The 20,478-nt window shown below is 46.8% G+C and overlaps 1 protein-coding gene across 3 annotated transcripts in view; it reads left to right on the top strand.

Annotated features, from left to right (window-relative positions):
• Window positions 1-20,478, top strand: part of si:cabz01090165.1 (uncharacterized protein LOC100333421 homolog) — a 207,200-nt gene that overhangs the window by 53,166 nt on the left and 133,556 nt on the right. For all 3 annotated transcript variants that reach the window (XR_006843437.1, XR_006843436.1, XM_046390165.1), the window contains exon 3: window positions 17,903-18,030. The gene's annotated coding sequence lies outside the window, so the exon portion shown is untranslated. The remainder of the gene's footprint in view (window positions 1-17,902; window positions 18,031-20,478) is intronic.

Below are 20,478 nucleotides of genomic sequence, written 5' to 3'. Positions count from 1 at the left end.
ACAGGCAGGCAGTGGGCATTGAAAGGCCCTCCCAGACCTGCAACTTTTCTCTTGATGTCAGTCTAAAGCGTCGCTCTCATGTCTGAATAAACAAGTGAAAGCCACCAGAGCACCCATACAGAAGGGACCTGCAACACATCTGTATCACCTTTAACACAACAGTCAGATTAGTCTGCAGCAGCATGAGGTGAGAGAGGATTCACTGGAATAACAACATTATCTTGCTCTTCATCTCTCAGAGTCTTCATTTCATCAGTCTGTAAAAACTGGTTTTCCCCTCATGGTGCGATTGATCGACCCGTCACTCCACGCTTTTTCACTGTTTTCTGTTCAGTGATATTAAATGATGAAACTGATGCAGCAATGCATCATCTTTCTGCCGAAGTCCTGCTTAAGATCTAAACTGATCATAAGGAAGTGGGCCGAGGTTCCTTCCTGTGGCCGGACGACCTGGCTGATCTCTTTAAAAGGCAGCTGCAGTCATGTGACAGATTATTCAGCCTCACCACAACACACATTTTGGAGAAAATCAGTTCAGGTGGAACATCCGCTGCTGAGTGAAAGCTGCTCTAACAGTGACGATGTTCTGTACCTGCAGAGCGGAGTTACACCTGAGTACATTCAGTACTTTGATTAGAGGTATTCCACTCCTGCTGAGGGTACTCATCTGTGCCTCAGAGGTTTATTCATCTCTGTCGTAGCTGTAATCACTGCTCTGAATGTCCTCCAGATAATTCTGCTATATTCAAACTTATATGGAGACCGCTGTGAAATATTTATATATAACTCTCACCTCCATACGTCAATCTAATCATATCATACTTCTCAAAGTTTAGATATGTATTATTCATACTTCATTTTCATGTGATGAAAGTCGAGGACCCGATAGTTTTTCTCCAGGGCAATAAATGTCAAAACCAATCAGACTTAAGGAGTAAAACACTATGAATCAATTTGGAGGTGAACTGGAAGAGGAAAGGCCAAGTGAGGCTGGATTTTAGAGATGGAAACATCCGAGAGCAAGTGTGATAGATAGAAGCAGAAAACAGTTGATTCAATATGGGAGGCCAGTCACACAGGAGTCGACTGTTGCTGCTGGGGAGGAGAAGGAAGTTTTAATGGAAGTTCAAATGCCTCTGAACACATCGGCCTCCTTATTCAGCACTTTGAACAGTTAGCTGCATTACGTGTTTTCCTTGGCAAAACGGCATCCAAATTATCATCCGTATGCCTGGGACGTGGTCTTCATTGCATCGGTCTTTACTGTGCGCTGCTGGACTCTTCGTCCCTCGTGATGGAGGACGACCAAAGTGGTTTCACAGACCTGAAACAAACAAAACTAAAAGTAGCCAATAGGAACACAGACATGTTTGATTGGCAGCAGAATTAACCCATGGAAGGTGACAATTCATTCTGGATGTAAACCAATTAATTTATTAATTTCTTATCGTTTTAGTTGATTGACAGAAGCAAACACACACACACACACACACACACATATCTACACAGAGGTAATATGAGCAAAGAGGTGAAGCTGAGCTGTAAATTCATTGCAGTCCTACATCTAAGCTGACATTTCATTAACTGAAGAATGTGTAGTGTTTACTTTTGTGTGTGTTGATGGTCTCGGACCACGTCGAATGTTGTTTTGGCTCGAGCAGGTTCTGGACTCACCATCGTGGTCAGAAAAGCTCTTTTAACTCTGATAATTGGTTCTGTAGTTCGGGTTGCAGTTAAACTGAAGTAATGAGTCTGGCTGCTGAGCTGAGACCATTTTGTTGTCTTTTAAATGTCACTTTGTTAATGAGCTGTTTGGTACTTTGACCTTGTTTGCTTTGCGTTCAGCTGTGAAGCAGTAATATGTTTTAATGAGCCTGAGTGGAGCTCAGGGAGTTCCTGCATGGCCATAAAAGGTTAAGGACCCTTGATCTAATGGAGCTGACAGCCACTATTAGATTTTAATGAGTCCCACACTGCTGTGGCATCTCCATGGGCCGACTGTTGGCTCAGCTGTGTGTTCGCCAACACCTCGCTCACGTTAACACGTCCAGACATCAGGCTCTGACGGGTGCAGGTCTGAAGGCCTCACTGTGATCCTCAGATAAGATGATAATCTGCAGTTTTATTAGGATTTATATTTAGCTTTTATGGTGATAAAGTTTTTACTTCTCCCTAATGGAGGGCAAAGCAGATAGTGAGACGCTGTGAGATCTTACTGACTCTGTCAGAAGATAAATGACTGAACAGGAGTCAGGTTTAGGGCTGCAATATTGATCATTTGAAATGATTACAGACCAAATGGATAAAAAAAAAAAAACAATATTCATCTTACTATTAATGTTCACAGTGAAGGAGATGGAAGCTGTAAAAGTTTGCCACTTTCGCTTGACTACTGAATAATCGATAATTGAAAGTGTTGTGAATTAAATTTCTGACTCATGTTTCATCTCCACCTCCATTTGGAAATTTCGGTCTGTCCTCAGACCCTTCTGAGGATCTTTTAGCTTACCTTGTGAATTAGACGGTTTTGTTTCAATGCACATGTCGTACTCGCTTTCTTCTTTTGCTACCCTGTCTCAGGTCTTTGACCACCATCATGTGGACACATCAGATGGGGCCGTTCACTATTACAGCATGTCAGTAAAACATGCTGTAACATCAGCTCATCAGTCATATGTTTCTCATACGTTAACATCATTTGTATCTGCTCGTACACATGACTGAGTTTGCTAACTGCTTTTCCAGGTCTCAAGTCCATCATACCTGCAGGTCTCCTAATTCAGGTGAAGATCTTGGCTGTAGTTTCAGTTCTCTTCTTCTTTTAGTTCTGTTTCTCCCTCTCAGGTCAAACCTAAGAGTGTTGGAAAGAAAACGTCTATGCGCACCCCTGCATCTCTTCAGTGATTCAGACCCTGTGTGTGGATGTATGAGTCTGCTGCCTGCATGTGATGGAGCCTGTGCTCACCATCAGCGTTGTGTGTCAACTCTGAGTGTGTGTTACTCAGCTAAAAATAAGCCCTTTGTCTCTGGGAAGAGCAGCAGAGAGGTAGAGCGAGAGGGCAACGTTTCCCGGTGTGATCTAACCTGGACTCTGCGCCGACAGCAATGCTGGAGCGCGTGCAGGATGCACAAAGCTTCCCGACGTGGGTCACACTTCAGGTGATTTTAGAGAGGCCCTGCAGCCACCCCGAATACATCGGCTACAGATTTCAGTCTGGTGACAGAGAAATCTGACTGTTTTATGCCAACTTGAAAATGTGTCATCTCAGAAAGGATTTAAAAATATTGACCAAATGACTGAATGGAATAACAGCACACACAGAGTTGTCTTTAGAGGACACAAACCTCACTCAGTCAGTTGCTCTTGTTATTTTCTCTCTCTTGGTAAAAAAACTCAGAAATTCATCAGTTATTCTCTTTTAAGTTGTTCACCCTGCTCTGCTGCTGCCAGGGAAAAGCTGGTGATTTGTAATGACTGAGGAAACTGCCAATGATTTCAACAAATCTGCAGCATCTGTGATTTGTAAAGCAAACGTGCAAATTGCCTTCCACGTTCTGCTGAAGACAGAACTGCCTGCTAATCCTGCATGAATCAGACTCTGAGGATTTAATCAAACACTTACTGCTGGAATCAGATCTTCTCAGGCGTCCTTCAGTATTTCAGTAGTCTGGAAATCATAACTCCAGACTGTTGTCAATCTTTTTGGACTAGTGGTTCCACCTCTGCTTGTGTAATGTGTTAGGTAGTCTCTGTAAAGATGCGGACACAACCCCCATTCAGTTCACTTCATTTTCCTGTGACCAGAGCAGCCCGGTGCAGCCTAAAGTCCACGCTGGGCTCTGCGGCTCTCAGCCTGGATCGCCACCCTCCCCTCCTGGGCCTCGCTAAACAGTCACAAGGTGCTGTGAGCATCCCAAAATATCAGCTGCTCTTAATCCAAACCCTGTGCCTGCTTTTTACTTGTGTGATTAAGATACACTGGTAACATGGGTCGAACTTGTACTACAATGCAGTACTTGAGTAAATGCACCGAACTGCATTCCACCACTGCATATAAATTAATGTTTAGTATAAAGTATCTTGAATGAAGCCTTTTCCTGTTGCTCAATCATGACATTAAAGCTGAGAAGTGTACAAACGTGTTAAAAGCTGGTTGGTTTTGCTGTCAGTCTCATGTCAGTGAGATCATAAGACGTGAAACTCCCTTCAGGCAGGAGGTTACGGTCCATTCGGACCAAAACCTCACGCCACAACAACAGCTTCTTCCCCTGTGCTGTTGGACTGTTGAACACCAACTGACTAACATGCTGCCCTGCACCTTAGTAGCTGATTTCTGCTCATGTCATTATCCACCTGCTGTTCATTTGCACTGTTTACCTCACCCACTTGCACTATACTCCACCCCGCACTACCTCACTTTTGGACTACCTCCAGAAACATTTTTTTTTTGTTTTACCTTATTCTATTTTATTTTATTCTTCTATTATATGTTACTCGTTACGTTCTATGTATGCACCAATCACCAAGACAAATTCCTAGTAATGTGAAACCTCTTCACTTACATGGCAATAAAGTCTTTCTGATTCTGATATTCGTGCTGTTTGATGAACGCTGCAGGTCTTGAAATGTGCAGCTGCACGCTCACCATTCTTACCTTCCTGTTTGACATCACATGCTGATGTTCTGGCACAATTTTCTCCTCATTTGTCTCCGAGCGGAGACGTCCTCCCCGGCTGTCATGGACACATAGAGTGAGCAGTCCTGCGATCGAAGCACAGAGGTGAAACAGTTTTCGCTCTTTGGCAGTCCGGGGCGTCCGTCTGCCTTCCTGTCTGTCTCCCTTGTATCTGCGGAGGTGTGCTGTCGAGGCCGGATCGATGGCTCTGTACAACAGGACAGAGATGAGTGGAAAATATTCACAGCCTCTATCGATCAGCTGCGCTTAACAAACAGTCACGTCGGCAGCGCTGGCCCATGGCATGCTGGGTGTTTTTATTTAGGCCTGAGACAAGACAGGATGGAGGCAGGAGGGATAGAGGGGTAATGTGCCATGGAAAATAGTCTGTTATGAAGCAATATTAGCTGTCGAGCCTCCAGCTGCACTCACACATTCAGACATTCACACACACTGTTTGTCTGTCACACGCACACTCAGGCCCAGCATGCGCGATGTGGCGAGCATGAAGCATCAATAGTGTGATGAATTACCTTAATGTCAGGATTGACTTGCATTCAGGCTTTGCCTCTTCCCCCTAATAAAGCCCTGAAATGGTCCACCTTAAATATACAGGAATGGATGATCCCAGGCAGGAGGAGGAGGAGGAGGAGGAGGAGGAGTGGGTCACAGAGAGTCCAGAGGATAGAGAGCCTGATGAAGACATCTTCATTGACAGTGACTCTCACATTAGAGTCAGTACTTCATCACCTTCTCAACATTTGTCATCATGTTGTTTGCTATCTTTCATTTTCATTTTCTTGGTCGGGAAAATTGCAAATTGTGATGTCTGTAAGCAAAAAGAATTTCCTCTCAGGGATAAATTAAAGATTCTGATTCTGATGTAAACGACATGAACTTGGCTTGATGACACAAAACAAACCCCTCTCATCACAGTACCATCTCAGCACATATGCACACACCTTTCGGACAGTTTACTCTTTAAAGTAAATTTTACATGGCAGTTTTCAAAATTGCCAAATCTTTATTAAAAAGTGCTGTGGATTAAGTTTGACTTCACCTGCGGTGTCAGCTCTGACCTCTGAAGTAATGTGTTAGGAAAGGGGCCATAAGCCTCAGCGAGTCAGCAGGGCAGCATCAACTGTCTGAACTGATTCGTGATGCCTCCAATTTTAGTGAAGGGTTGGTTGCATTTGGTTGTAGTTGATCTGACTTGGTTTGTTTAGGGAAACGTTGTGGTTTCAGTTGAAATGACTGCTTCTCTCAGGGTAGTGGACTCTCATATCAAGACTGAGGGAGACATGTTGAATTTAGGGATGATGGGACTCGAGCTTGATTGTCGGTGGGAGACAGGAGCTGAACAGCAGTCACGGGACGTCCTCATTTGCTCTTTCAGCCAGATCACCTGCATAGAAACATGTGCTGTGACCGGTGCTGTTCAGAAAAAAGCAAATAAAAAACATTATTTTGTTGCTTGAACCTCTAAAGTGAAGCCAGAATAGCATGCAGTAGTATGTCCTGTCCTGCATGATGAAGTCCTTATTTCAGTGCACATCTGTGAGGCTGATGAGATGTGTTCCTCCTGAAATGGACACTGCGTTTGGGAAAATAAAACACGTGACATGGAAGAGATGGAAATTAAAGAGCAGCAAGGATGTGAGAGAGAAGAGCGAAGTGAGCGATGAGAGAGAGGACTGTGGAGTAAACAGAAACTGAGATGAGTGATGAAGAAGCCGAGATGGAAGGAGACAGCAGAGTGTGGAGGGGAAGATATGAAGTGTTGGAGCGAACGAGGGGACGACAGGAGAAAAGACAGCAGATGAAATTGAGGAGCTGGAGAGCAGAAAGAGGCCGGCTCACTGTAAACACTCCATCCCGTCTGTCTCTTAATGGCTCCGAAGGGCTCTCGTCTTCTTCATGTCACGCTCGGCTGTGTTGCTGTTGTCATTATGGTGAAATGGAAAACGGAGAAATGAAGAGGAGGAGAGCAGAGCTGCAGACAAGCACTGTTTGCTTTTCAGAAACAAGGTGGAGGCGTTGTGGACGTTTGGAGGCGTAATGAACAGCCTGGCAGGAAATCAGAGGCAGAACCTCAGTACACACAGAGAGTAGTACTCACATAGTACTACTGCACATTCTGCTTCACTGCAGGAGTCTCCAGCAGAGCTCACCACATGGTATTCACACTTTATGAGCACATATGTGGCTGATGCATGTGCTTAGTGCCAGATCATGTACATCGCGAGATGATGGCAGACATTTTGTTTTCGTATTGGAGCAGTGCAGGTGTATCTGATACCTGTACCTGTAACTTCTGTTGGCTCCTGCTGCACCACCACAGCATCAGTTTTCGAATGGGATAGAACCAACGTACCAGCAGTAAAATATTAATTATGTTAAATATAGTAAAAATAAAATAAGGTCTTGAGACGGCTGGGAGATATGATAGAAAATACGATCATAGTAACTAATATGATATTTCAGCCAGTTTGAAGAGTGTCCTGATAAAGCCTGAAGAAACCAGAGGGTTCATTAAACTTTGGTGAACAAAACAATACATGAACTTCTGCAAACATGGCTTCGTTCAGAAGACATTAATAAAGAGAATATGAAAAGAATATCGAAAAACATCACACATCAGCGTGCAGATACCTGGACTGGCCCTCGTCTGGTTGAAAAAACATCCAGCCCTCCAGGGGTGGTGTTGTGGTACAAAGTGATGGAGATCAGGCACTGAAGTGAAAGCTGGACTCCTGATGAGGAGTTCAGGCGGTTCAGGAGTGTTTTTTTGTAAAAGAGAATAACCCCCCTTGGTGTGGACTTTGTAACTGTGCAGACACACAAAATCCTTAACACACCAAAGGGAAAAAGCCAGAAAGCATAACGAGTCCTCTTTAAGTTCCCCTCAGAGGCAGGAGTCTGATAGAGAGCTGAAGTGAACATAAGACGTAAAGAGATGCGGACTGGTCTCCTCTCCTGAGTGTGTTATCAGGTTACTCTGCGAGTCTCTCTCATCCCCCCGTCTGTCGAACATGACTCCAGTCCACACTCTGCCTTTTCTCTGATCCTTCACCAAATCCTCTTTACATGCTCAGCAGCAAACCACAACCTTTTCATGTGAGAAAAAAGCTGGCTTCAAAGACTGCGCAGCCAATAATAAAGCCTTTGTAACTTATCAACAAGGTGGTGGAAGAAATTCCCCCAAAAAACAGGACGTGCACAAAGGTGATGTTCTGCAGCTAGTTCGGCTGAGCCTCCTCAGCTCCGCCAGAAAACCACATCAAATCTGATTTTGGCAGATCGGATCCAAACCACATTTGCAGGTGGTTTGAAATGTGGTTCAAATCGGATTTCTAAAGATGTGCCTCAGTCCTGACATGCTGCCTGCCCAACCCTAAACACCCACTGACATCGACATCAGATCCGGAGTGATGGAAGAGCAGCTGCTGCTAGCAGAGCTGGATAGAAGACGGCACAGACATCAACAGACACAGAAATAAACTGTCTGCTTCGGGTCTCATACTCCTGCACTGTCACATAGGTGCTAACATCCACCCTGTTGCTATAGCAACCCAGTGCAGACAGACGAATCCAATCCAGTCACTTTCGAGAAACAGTGAAGACAGACCGTCTTAAAGATCAGATTGAACAAACTCTGATTTGCAGTCTGAACGATCGACAGCCGCGGTCAGTGAGCGCGTCCTCAGTGCTGTTTGAGTCACAGCAGCAGACTGAGGACGTGAACTGGAACCTCAGACCACATCAGACTGACACGGGACAGAGCAGGTGTAACTTCAGACCACATCATGATGTTTCAGGTACTTCTGTCAGATTAATGTTCTTGAGGATGTGACAAAACAGTGAGAGCTGTTTGTTCAGCTGTTCTTTTCGCACAGTTTGTGTCTCTGCTGTCACTCAGCTGGGTTCTTGTGAGTTATTGCAGTTTGTCGTCCATCTGATCTGTTGTAACCAAACCACTGAAGACGCTCCTCCTGCTGGAGCCAGCAGCCATGTTTGACGCTGCTGTGAACAACGGTACAAAGTCGTGATGTCAACGAGTCGCACCGTTGACATCATCAGTTCTGTGATTTGGTTTTGTCCTGCTCTGTCAGCTCTGCTGGTTTCAGTTCAGAGACTGTCAGAGTCGCACATGCAGATCCATTAAAGCGACTTCTCCACTCCAGTCAGTGCTATCTAATTCATTAAATTCTGGAAAAACACACCAAACTATTTACTACTGGAACTATTCGTGTTAAGTTACAAGTAGACGTACAAAATAGAAGCAAATTGAAGTTCGGAGTAATACAAAAAACAACCAATAAACAACACACACACACACACACACACACGCAAGTTTAATATCCTCCATAAAGCCTTCATGTCTCTGGTTCTTTGGGGTAATTTATATGATGGATTCCTTGTTCCTCAGCTCCCTGCAGGTAACCTAAGGCAACATAAAACCTGCTGCTGCTGGTTAACAAAACAGTTTTCTCTCTGCTGGGGAAGTCAACTCAAGCAACAGTTAAAATCTTTTCTGGGCGTCCTGGTGGAGGTACAGACATGCAGTAGTACCCACAGATACTGAATTCAGTGGACACAGCTGGACAGCAGGGCGGCACAGCCAACTCAGAGGACGTCCTCCATCCTCCGCCCAGTCTCTGAGTAGGACGCCGAGCTGTGACCGCTGGCCAGAGGTCAGCTGGGTCTCAGGACTTCCCTCAGTGTGCTTCCTCGCTCATCAGGCGTCAGGAGTCATGTGATGGTCAGCACGTGACTGAGCACCAGCACAACACGTGTCTCTGGTGAAGATTCACAGGTGAAGTCTTGCCTTGATTTCCACTCAGTTGGTCATCACAGTGGAGTACAAACACACACGCACACACACAAGACACTACTGTACTGTAGAAGACCTGCAGCGGCTGTGTGTGTGTGTGTGTGTGTGTGTGTGTACAGTCTGAAGAGAAGCCTGTAAACTCCAGTTGTTGTCTCAGCTAATTGGCTTCTTGAAAACCGGATGGCACGCTGAGAGAGAGAAAGGAGGGATGACAGGAACACAAAGAGGAGGAGATAATGAGAGACACACTTGAGACGGAGACACAGAGACAGATTCCAGCTTTCAGGGCTGTGGAGAAGAGCTTTACTGTGGAGGGAAACAAACACTGAGGCTGAGGTGGACTCAACGTTGGTCTGTGACTAAGAACCCACAAACCTCTGAGTTAAGATGGCAGCTGGCAGAAACACACACACACAAACACACACACACACACCTCGTTGTGTTTCCAGTGATCAGATCCTCTGGACTGTGGCTCAGGGTGTCAGCAGGTGGTTTTGGTCCTCACTGCCACCTGTAAAGCCGTCAGCCTCTTGCTTATGGTCTGTGAAGGCCTTTGCTTATCCTGTGTGTTTCACAGTAACTACAACACCTCCACTTCAATTATGTGGGGTTTTTTCTATTGTGTGCATTGATTTGGATAATTAAAGAACAGGTGACGACTGGATTCAAAATACACAAACCTGAGTGAAGCACAAAACTTTCAGCACAAACACTTTAACTTTTGGTTAAAGCATAATCAGCTGCTCATTTGCATTTTCTACCTATTTTTCTCATTTTCTGAGCTGTCAGCAACACAATGGGACCTCGTTCACTAAACACCCAGCGTGTTTGGTGCACAATGGTTCACATTTATTTTCCTGCCTGCTTCTGGTTTAATGGCTGTGCAGCTCATTTGGATGAAAACGTGTTTCACTGCCTGAAAGAGAGAAACAGACAGAAGCAAAGTTAGGAGGAGTGAACTGTGTGCTCATCCCTCACTCCATCCTTACTGACCTTCTCATCGGGAGGAGGAAGAGGAGGAGGAGGAGGAGCAGGTGGAGGGACACGGAGGAGAGAGACTTGAAGACTGTGAAGGACAACACATTCAAAGAGCCTGACCCCAACACCACCAGGTGTGGGTGCAGAAGCTGAGTGTTTAGAGTTTAGACCCCACAGAGTTTCCAAAGTTCTCACCGTGTATGAAAGAGTGAAACACTCAGGAGCAGAACGGATGTCCAGCAAAGTATCCATATTATTAAACGTTCTGGTTAGTTAAGGCTGGATGTCTGCCATTTTGTGAGCTTTATGAGCACCGTCTGTGCGTCTAAAATGTAGATTTTTGTCATCCCTCCATCCATCCCTCCATCCATCCTGTGGTTGACAATCTGTTCTTAGTGTGCTATGAGCTGTGGAATGAAAGCAGGCTCCTGTCCATCCTCAACAGACTTGTGCTGTGGTCTGTGAGCCAGGACAGGACGGTCCTCAGCACAGCTGACGTTGTAGCTCTATCAATATGGATGGAGTGTTTGTCCTTTTACCAGACTAACAGGCACAGTGAGCGAGCCTCCCGAAGCCTGCAGCAGCAAGCTGAGGGCTGCACAGTCCATTAGAGTCCACCTCCCTGCCTTCATACGTCCACTACATATGGAGGAAGGCACGTCTTTACTGTCTGTCCTTTGTTTCCTGCTGTCCCTTTGTCTCTGCCTCGGCTGTCCCTTTGTCTCTGCGTCTGCTGTCCCTTTGTCTCTGCCTCGGTTGTCCCTTTGTCTCTGCCTCGGCTGTCTCTTTGTCTCTTTTTGGCTCACGTTATTCACAGTACAGCTGGGAACCACACACACGACTGCAGACACTGGACAGGAACAGACAGAGTGTGTTGATGCTAATGCATGAGACCAACGCGTGCGCACACACACACACACATTTTATTAAAACCAGAGTATGTGTGTGCTTCTGTCTGTCTGCTCTGATAAGAGGAGTCACAGATGGAAATCTGTGTGTGTGTGTGTGTGTGTGTGTGTGTGTGTGTGTGTGTGTGTGTGTGTGTGTGTGTGTGTGAATGGAGCGTTGAGAATACAGAACAACATCTAACAACGTCCACTTCATATGTCAGTTTGTTTGCCTGTTTGTTTGTTCGTGAGGGTTTTTGTGTGTTTTGCTGTCTCTTTGTGTTTATTTTTAGACTCCACGTTTGTGTTGATGCCAGGTGTGTTTTCTGTGTGTGTGTCAGGCAGCAGAGGGATTTAACCAGGAGGGGGAGGAGATAGATGGCCGCTCGGTGATAGAGGCGGTTGCTGGGTGACAGTCGGGGGTGACTTAGTGACCTGCCACCAAATTACTTTCTAGAAAGAAGAGCAGAGCTTAAGATAGCTCCATACTTATCTGTTAAAAGTGATGGGGGGGGGGGGGGTCGGGAAGGAGGGGAGAAGTGTGAGGGTGAGAGGAGATCAGGAAGGGAACAGTGAGAGACGTGCAATGACGAATATAGAGGTGAGAAAACAAGAAATGGAGAGAAGGCAGGAGAGGAGGTGAGGGAAGGAGGAAGCAAACGATGGAGGACAGGTAGAGAACAGAGAAGGAGATGAGGGGAGAAGGCAGAAGAAGAAGATGGAGGAGGAATGTAGTTGCAGAAAGAACAGAAGGGAGGAGGCAGGAGAAACATGCAGAAACAGATGAGTGTTGAGGGAAGAAGAGGAGAATCATCTGGTCCCTCTGAGGACAGACGTGTCCTCCTCAGACTCCAACTCTGGGTCCGCTTGTCATACAGAGGAGGCCTGTCCCGGCACGTCCTCCTCCTTCACACCGAATTCGTCTTCTGCATTTGACCCATCCTGAGTTGAACACACACATGCAACACCCAGCAAATTACATGCAGTGAAACACACACAGGAGCAGTGGGCAGCATCAAGCGCCCGGGGAGCAAACTGGGGGTTAAGTGCCTTGCTCAAGGGCACATCAGCCGGCTAATGGAGGGGGGGGGGGCATTTTTTTCTCATTAATCACTCCACCACACTGCCCATCCGGTGGGGGGAGTCGAACCGGCGACCCTCCGACCTCAAGCCCTTCTCTGGGCAGATGGTTCAGATCTTCTCGTGTCTCACACAGATTTAGCAGCTGTCTTGAAGGTCTTGAAAAAGCTGCAACTTGGAAAGACACCAGCGATGCAGATGAAGCCAGCAGAGACTGTGAGGACGTAGGTTAGACAAACATCTGTGAGCCGAGGTCACGCTAAGACTCATGTCCTTGTTGGAGTTAGGGTTAGGGTTTGTTCCTCCTGATGGACCACAGAGGGTTAACGTTTCCTCATGGAAGTGAAACCACAACCTGCAGCCCCTCAAGCAACAAGCTACTTATACCTCCTCACGCTGTTTAATCTGAGTGTTTCTGAGGCTTAAAGAAGGAAAAATTCAGTCCCAGATACTAAACATCGGAAACGTGTTTATGTTATTTTATCCTGACTGGTCGATAGCCTCGTGAATCCTGTCGGCTCCAGACCTCTAAGGAACCACTGGTTTTCACAATAATCAAAAAGGTTTATAGTCAGGTGGACACACACACACACATATGCGCACGCACACACACACACTCACATGCGCACACACACACATACTCACATGCACACACACACGCACACACACACACACACACACACATACTCACATGCACACACACACACACACATACTCACATGCACACACACACACACGCACACACAGGGACGGTGACAGATGCTGACAGATGGCAGCTCGTTGGACTGAATGCGGTGTTGCTTTCCGTGTTGTCTCGGTGGTGAGGGCCGTTGCCGGGGGTAACCATTTTGTGGCTGAAAGTGAGATTGAGTCTCGTCTTCTCCAGGAAGACACATAACAAGACCCTGGCAATCAAACCCGGACAGGATCAACCGCCGGCCCATCGGTCCGGGCTGGCAGACGACCGCGGGCAGACGGACGGAGGACAGATGACCCCTGCTAGGAGACAAGGACACAGGAGGGAGCAGAGGAGATAGGAGGCGAACTGAAGGACGAGTTGTATGTGGATAAACACACATGACTGAAGCGGTCGTGGTTATCCAATGCAGAGAGTCAGTCTGTTGAGGTGAAGCGCAGATTCTGGGGGTCTAGAGGTTGGAGAAGCGGCTTGTGATCGGAAGGTCGCTGGTTCGATTCCCCTTCCGGACGGGCAGGAAAAATTTGAGTGTGGTGGAGTTAACCACTGCTGAGTGGAGTCCATTAAATAAGAGTGTAGCAGCACCGAACATGAGCCAAATACATCATGAGACCTGAAACGAGAGCCGCCTCAGCGTGGCGACCTGCAGACTCACTCCTGCTCTCATGGTGTCACACCGCAGTCCAGTGACGAAGAAGCTGACTAAGAAGAAGCTGACCAGCCACCTCTGTGGTTGTGATGTCGACCGGGCTTGATGTCTTCGTTACGTACCTGCGGTCCTCCTGTGGCTTCGTGACCTCAGTTAGTCACTTTGATTCTCTTCACATGTCAAAACTCAAAGCTCACGTGTCTCCTTAGCATCTGGATAATGAAAGTTTAACAGCCGCGCTGCTGATCATAAAGACACTAAAACAGGTGCGTCAGCAGTTCATTAAAGGCTTCAGTTTGGTCAGTGAGAAAATGGGTGGGGAGGCTATTTTTCATTTCTACACCACAGTGTTAACAGCGTTAGACAGCAGGAAGGGAAAGAAGAAAAACACGCCTCCAAGTATCCAGGTGTGCTTGCTGTGTTTCTTTCTTTACTTTTTTAGTTTTAAAATGGATTAAACTCGACACTCACCATAAACTGACTTCCAGGCATTTTATTTTATGGAGGACTGAAGCAACCTGATTAGAATCTCCGCCTGTCCTGATGTGAAGACCAAATCCAGCAGCACCAGGTCCACCCCTGTTGTTGCCAGGCCTCCGTGCTGTCACAGCCGGACATACCGAAGCTGTTCAGTCCTCATGCTTACTGCTGGACTGTCGGCTTCTCTCTAATTACAAAGCACACTTGACAGCTGCAGCTTGTGTAATGCAGTCAGAAAAGATTTGGCTGAACTCACTTCTGAGAATGAAACCCTCAGCAGCCCTGACGGGTGTGTTGTCAGGCGGATGGCCGTCCACACTGAGTCGGGTTCTGCTCCGAGGTTTCTGCCGTCTTAAAGTCAGTGTTTCCTCTCCACTGTCACCAAGTGCTTTCTCACGGGGGAATGTTGGCTTCTCTGTGTTAAGATTTAATCAGAGAGTTTGGTCTCGAGCTGCTCTAATTGGAAAGTGACATGGGATAACTTTTGTTGTGAACTGGCGCCATATAAATAAACTGAATTGAAAAAACTGAATTCTTTATCTAACAGTGGTTTGAGTCAGACGGTTTGACTTGTGGCAGCCCAACTTTTATATTGTTTATCTTTGGTTTTGATCGGTCTGGGCCCTTCTATGTGGAGTTTGCATGTTCTCCCTGTGCCTGCGTGGGTTTTCTCCGGGTACTCCGGCTTCCTCCCACAATACCAAAAACATGCACATTAGGTTAACTGGCTGCTCTAAATTGCCCCTAAGTGTGAGTGTGAGTGTGTGAGTGTCTGTCTTTGTGTGTTGGCCCTGCGATTGACTGGCGACCAGTCCAGGGTGAACCCCGCCTCTCGCCCGTAGTCAGCTGGGATAGGCTCCAGCTCCCCCGCGACCCTGACGGATAAGCGGTATAGAAAATGGATGGATGGATCTTTGGTTTTGACCTCTGACCTACCTTTTCAGTGTTTTTGATGCAGCCGGTCAATGACAACGCGAGAGTCATGTGACAGAACAGCTCCGGTGACCGTGCTGATCTCAACTCTCATTAATAAAGTAACATTCACTGTTCATGCAGCAGGCCAAAGTCTTCTCCGAATGCTGCGTCACATATGAGCTGACTGTAAATGCTGTAAGTGACAGCAGCTGCACACAGCTGGAGTGTAAAAACATAACCGGGGACGGAGTGGAAGATAAAAACTCCTCAGTCCTCAGTCAAACCGTCCGCACTCCTGATGATCTCGTTTGTCAGTATGGAGTCAGACTACAGCTTGAAGCCATGCTATAGCTGCTGCTAATCTCTTAGCCTGCAGCATTAGCCCATGCTAAGGCTAATCCCTTTTTGTGTCGCACTGGGCCGTACTAACTCTAATCCGCTGTTGTGTAGCCGTGCTAATGCTAATCCGGCTGTCAGTCAGAGAAGTCCTGACCTGCGGGGAGGCATGAAGACAGGCACCTGTCTCCTGGTCCCACTCTGTCTCACTGACCTCACCTTTCTTACATCTGCGGTCTCTCCCGTCTTTATTGCTCACTTTTCCCTCCCTGACTGCGTTCCTGTTAATCTGTCTCCCAAAGCACTGAACCTGAATCCCTGCTGACCCCCAGAAGAACAGGGTTGTTCTTAGGTTTTCTTACCGTTTCAAGTAGTTTCATGTAGTTTCATTATGAGAGGATTATGTTCCATGGTCCTTGTTGTCCTCTCGGTGTCTGAGGCTTCCCCCTGAAGATGTCAGTAAAGCCTGGCAGCAGATCGGCTCCAGTGTTTTTTATAAAATTCAAGGGACTGTTGCAGTTGATGGGGACTATTTACAGTGGTGGATGAATCCACATTTGGTGCTTTAGCGGTGTGTGTGGGTTTGAGTCAGAATGACCTGCTGTGTGTGTGTGTGTGTGTGTGTGTGTGTGTGTGTGTTCCAGGTGATGATGGAACAACAGTTTGGGTGTATATTTAACTTCCTGCGAAGACTGTAAAAAACAAAAAGACTTTTTGGTGATTTTTTTGGACTTTATTAATTCGTTTCTTGATCTCCTGTTCTCCAAATTTTCTCCAGTTTGTTTTGTTCCTGTTGTTGTTAAATTCCCAGTGAGTCTTTCCCACCTTCTCCTCCTCCACTCACGTTATTCAGTTTTTTTTCTGCTTGTTTTTCATGTTGTGTTTTAAAGTCATTTAGATTTTGTTATCTAATTCAGCTGAACTTAATCACCAGGACTTTGTGGTATTTTTCCTTTTGTTCTGAAGCCCCAGTTATTACAGCTCGCCTTCTTCTGTCATTTATCTCTGCTGCACAAATTGTGTTTCTTCTGTTGTGGCGGCGTTTTATCACCTTGTTTAATTACCTTACTTGTATCCTTATGGCAGCACAAAACTGAAGTAAACACAAGACCATCCCTGCAGGGATTCAGAAATTCAGAAATTGTGATTTTTCAAGTAAAATGTGGAGAAAAACAATATATATTTGCCAATGCACATAGTGTGATGTAACTGTTCCTCCGAAAGGCGAACAGTCACCTACGCTACGCCCACGCCGCTCCATCAAACTTAAAGAAAAAGTCCTCCTTCAGGCGCCTCGTTGGCACCGTGTTACACGTTTATCATCAGTGTGTTCTGTGAAATGTTGCGGTGCGTTTTCTTATTGTGGCCACTTCTCCTTAACCTTCCTCGTCAGCTTCACTTAGCCGTTTCTTGAATTTCCCAGAATGCCTCAGGAGAAACATGAACGGTGAGCTGCAGGTTGCAGTGTGTAGGTGGACGGAGTGATGAGGAGTTTTTCTAGCTGAGAGAGTCGGATCAGGCACCAGAAAACTGCACCTCTCCTTCTCCTCCGGTGGACGTTTTTTGGGGTGAATGTCGGTATAATGTCACCGGCTTCAGACGAAGCTCTTATTCACAGACACAAAGGCTGAGTTTTTGTACATCAACATTTCTCTGTTTCTTCAGGAGAAATTCAGCGATTCTTCTTGTGTTCAGGGTGAAACATGAATTTGGTCGGTGATACAGAAGCTAGCAGGTCAACGCTATGTCTGAGCCTCAGCTTTGCATGTGCTGGAGGTGGTGGGACAAGTGACCGAAGTCGGTTCATCTCACGTTTGTCCTCCCGCACCAGCGAGGCAGGTGAGGAGGCATCTGTCCACTCCAGCTGCAGGGACGTCCTGTTTGGACAGTGTTCAGATCCAACAGTTTGATAAAATTCACCTCGTTCAACTCAGTTTAGAAGGCAGGATAAACAGTTTTCTGCATCTAAAAAGACTCATCAGTATTTCCGTGTTGTTACTGGCACAATTTGCATCTCCATCAATCTGCCAATCTGCCACTGGCTGCAGATTTCCCCTTCACACCTTCTGTATGACTTGCTGAGGCACAAAGAAAAAAGGCAGAGCAATCCCACATGGAGGGACAGAAAGACAAGAGAGGTGGAAGGAGAAAGAGGGAGGGAGGGGGGGATGCAAGAGAAGGAAAGAAGCTTCGGGAATACTAATGAATTAATGCTGCAACGTGTTGACATTTCTGTCTTTTTCCTTCCCATCTCTGCACTCCCCTCCACTTGTTCCTCCCCTCCTCCCCTCTCCCCCCAATACTCCCCTCCTTCCCCATACTCTCCCCCCAATACTCCCCTCCTCCTCCCCCGCCCCTCCTCTCCTGCAGGTTGGAGGGTGTCCTTGTTAGCTTGTCATCCTGGTGTAACCCCGAGGCCAGTGATGTGACTGGAATGTGAATTCACCACAGAAGGACTGACTCTACCTGCGGACTCCCAGCTTCCCCGAGATTCTCAGGTAGGTCGTCTGTAATGGAATTTCTAATGCACTCATTCAGATGTGTGTGGAATCATTATGGTGGGCAGCAGAGCAGGACACAACCTGAGTGAGAGCGAGGAAAGTTGGTCTTTTTTACATGGAAATCAATGTCAGTGAGCAGGAAATTAATTAGATAAAAATGTAGGGGATTATTTGTTGGATATGACGACTAGCACAGTGGAAACAGCACGTGGCTGTCCAGCAGAACCTGCTGCTTCCTGGTAAAAACGGCAGAAATGTCTGGTGAAGCAGCTGCTGTTTGATTGACTGGCGTCCAGTCCAGAGTGAACCCCGCCTCTCGCCCATAGTCAGCTGGGATAGGCTCCAGCTCCCCCGTGACCCTGACGGATAAGCGGTATAGAAAATGGATGGATGGAGCAGCTGCTGTTTGGCTAATGTAAGCCTGCACGTCAACAAGGGTGTTCGTCGCTCAGTCCACCATCTTGTTTACTCAAAAGGGAACAGAATGAAATTAAGGCGATTGGGAGTTCAGGAAGAAAGGTCCAAACAGAGGATATGCCAAATGAACAACACAGGGAACTCAGGGGAATCCTGACAACACAGAACTCAGACAAACACACACACAAAGAGAGCACAGGTGCACAAAGACAAAGGGGGCACAAGAGAAGACTATCAGGGAAGGGCAAGCGATCAGAAAAGGAGGGGAAACAGAGAAAGATGGGAATTGAAAAGCTAAACCAGACACAAGGGGAGAGAAACTACCAACCAAACACACACTCCATGACAGTCAGCTGTTAGGGCGGGACGGTCCTCTCAACAGTTTGGTGGTATCACAGCAAAGCTCCACCCAGCTTCAACCTGAGCCACAGACTGTGTGCAGAGCCCGGAAAACAACCCTAACAAGCTCAAGAAGACACTTTGTCCCCTGCTTTCGATCAGTCCATCATGCTTTAGCGTGAACTGGGTCCAGTCCACAGTTTGTCCTGTCTGTGACCGTCTCTGTTACAGTCACGTGTTGCCTGCTCTTATTTCCCACAGTGCACTTGGCTTGGCCACACTATCACACTGCTTACAGGAGTTGGGAGCAGATTTATCTGCTGTACCTGCCCAGGTGTTCCAGCCTGAGAGACACAGTGTCTCTGACTGTCCTGTCCGCTGTGACTCCTCGATGCTGATGATGGACGCCCTTACAAACTGATACGCAACAACGATGAATAGTTTTAGGATAAATCCACTAAAAGTCTGTCGTAAACTCAACTCTTCTTCTCGTCTTCCTTTATTCCCAAACTCTCTCTGCAGCCATTTTACAAACTAAAATGTACTGGTGAAGTCGTTTCACTAACTCATCCAGAGAGACTCACAAAGGCTGCAGCAGAATAAGCTGCAATAAGCCGCAATTCCTGCATCAGCCACAGTACTTGTGTCCAAGAAGAAGAGCTGTAAGAGGATTGCGAGGGTCAGAGCAGCAGTGCACAGACAAAAGATGATATAAATATTCCTGTGGCCATAAAACCAGCCTGCTGGGCCATGAAATGAGAGAAAGGAAGACAAAGTCAGGGTGAGAGAGTGGCTGAGGAGGTGGCATCAGCACAAAGAGAACACATTTTGTTTTACAGTGATGTTGTCAGGGTTATCTTCACACAACAGGAAGCCTGCGTTACAAATAAACTGATGGAAGCATTTATCAGACACAAAGGCTCTAAAGGAAGACGCCAGCGAGATGCATTATGGGTAGTGTAGGATCAACAAAGGTGTGATCATCAGTGGAGGACGACTCTAACTCTGCACAGTGATGAAGTCCACACTGAGAGAGTGTGTGATCCCGTTCACTGTGTCTGTCCCTGCAGGACACGGCGCCTCCTGCTTCATCGTGTGTTTAATATGCAGGAGGAGGGAGGAGAACACACTCAGTGTGTGTGTGTGTGAACTGAGGATCGTGATTACACATCAGGACGACGGGAGGGCGCACACACACAGACACACTCACACAGCAGGCCTGGAAATCTAATAGAGTGCCATTCCTTCTGAGAACAGACCAGTGTGTGTGTGTGTGTGTGTGTCCTCTCTGTAATCTCCATCTGATTAGTGCAGAACAGAGAAGATGAAGGGGAAGGGGTCCACACTCAGCCAATCACTGAGTGTGTGTGTGTGTGTGTGTGGGTGTGTGAAGAAACATGATGGCGTCCTATCAGAGAAACACTGGAATCAGCCACATTCGGGATCCTTTTCAATTTCCTCCATCATTTGGTGCATCCGTTTCTCCAAACTCAGTGCAGTTTCACACAGCGGGAAGGAACCACTGCTGAGGTTACACACCAAACCCCACGACTAAAGCTACACCTGAAACCTGTCGCAGTGGCAAAGCACACCTCAGCTTGTCTACGGTGTGTCTCCTGTCAGAGGGGACGGAGGTGGAGGGACGCCACACGGCTGTGTGAGCCCACAGCCAACAGACCGGCTCACTCG

Source organism: Scatophagus argus, chromosome 5 (assembly GCF_020382885.2).
Source record: "Scatophagus argus isolate fScaArg1 chromosome 5, fScaArg1.pri, whole genome shotgun sequence".
Classification (NCBI taxonomy): Eukaryota; Metazoa; Chordata; class Actinopteri; family Scatophagidae; genus Scatophagus; species Scatophagus argus.
This window is presented reverse-complemented; position numbering and strand designations above follow the sequence as displayed.